Raw genomic sequence first — 1,801 nt, forward strand, 5'->3', positions numbered from 1 at the left:
GATAGGGTGTGGAGAAAAGGGAATCCTCTTGCACTTTGGTGGGAACGTAAATTGATACAGCCACTATGGGGAACAGTATGGAGGTTCCTTAAAAAACTAAAAATAGAACTACCATACGACCCAGCAATCCCACTACTGGGCATATACCCTGAGAAATCTATAATTCAAAAAGAGTCATGTACCACAATGTTCATTGCAGCTCTATTTACTATAGCCAGGACATGGAAGCAACCTAAGTGTCCATCATCGGATGAATGGATAAAGAAGATGTGGCACATATATACAATGGAATATTACTCAGCCATAAAAGAAATGAAATTGAGTTATTTGTAGTCAGGTGGCTGGACCTAGAATCTGTCATACAGAGTGAAGTAAGTCAGAAAGAGAAAAACAAATACCGTATGCTAACACATATATATGGAATCTAAAAAACAAAAAAAGAAAATGGTTATGAAGAACCTAGGGGTAAGAGGGGAATAAAGACACAGACCTACTAGAAAATGGACTTGAGGACACGGGGAGGGGGAAGGGTAAGCTGGGACAAAGTGAGAGAGTGGCATGGACATATATACACTACCAAATGTAAAATCGATAGCTAGTGGGCAGCAGCCACATAGCACAGGGAGATCAGCTGGGTGCTTTGTGACCACCTAGAGGGGTGGGATAAGGAGGGTGGGAGGGAGTGAGACGCAGAGGGAAGCGGTATGGGGATCTATGTATATGTATAACTGATTCACTTTGTTATAAAGCAGAAACTAACACACCATTGTAAAATAATTATACTCCATTAAAGATGTTAAAAAAAAGTAATAATTAAAAAAAAAAAAGTCTAATGAAGATCAAGCAGGTCTGTGCCATTTGGCAAAAAGAGGTATGGAGAGTATGTAGGATGCCTGTAAAGGCCAGGCCTGGAAAATTCCGTTGCCTTAATTCAGTCATATAACTCCTCCCAGATGCAAGGAAAGCCAACAAATGCAGTCTTCCTGTGTATCCAGATAGAGAAAATGCTGTGATGAATACATATCACTATCTCTGAAACAATTTCATACCTTTTATTCCTAATTTTTTGGTTAGCATCTTTAGAACAGTATTAAATAACAAGCATGATTTAAGTCTTATTTCTGATTTTAATGAAGATTGTTTTCAACATGTCTCCATTTAACAAGATGACAGATTTGTGGAAGAGATTTGTTTATGTCATCATACTAAGGAACTTTTTATCTTTTTTTTGTTAATAGGTTTTTATTTATTTAATGAGTGATACAAGTTGAAATTTATCAGATATCTTCTCAGCAATTGTGGAGATAATAACATAATTTTCTTTTCAATAGCTTAATTGTGAATAAGATTTATTAGATTTCTTAGTGTTGAATGACTTTTTCTTCTAGAATAAAGTCTAACATTATATATACATTATATCTATAATTATATATAAATACATATAATGTTTTTGAAAAGGTGGATTCTGTCTGCTGTTATTTTATTTAAGAGTTTTGCATCGATATTCAGAAGCAAGATTGAGCTACTTTTTAATTATTTTTGTCAGATTTCGTAATTCATAAGTGACTTTCAGAGGTTTATCTCTTTCTCTAGTTTCTTGAGCTGTTAAAGTTATACCTAAGTTAAATGATTCTGCAAAGAGAAAAAGAATTCCATTGTGCTTGGGCCAGTTAATGCTGTTGTGGGTCTATATTTCAAGCACATTACCACCGGGCCTATCAATATTCCCTGCTGGCAGTATCCATCATATCTTTGATTATAACTATAACATTTAAAATTTTTAATAAGAATATTTTTATTA

Source organism: Balaenoptera acutorostrata, chromosome 1 (genome assembly GCF_949987535.1).
Source record: "Balaenoptera acutorostrata chromosome 1, mBalAcu1.1, whole genome shotgun sequence".
NCBI lineage: Eukaryota > Metazoa > Chordata > Mammalia > Artiodactyla > Balaenopteridae > Balaenoptera > Balaenoptera acutorostrata.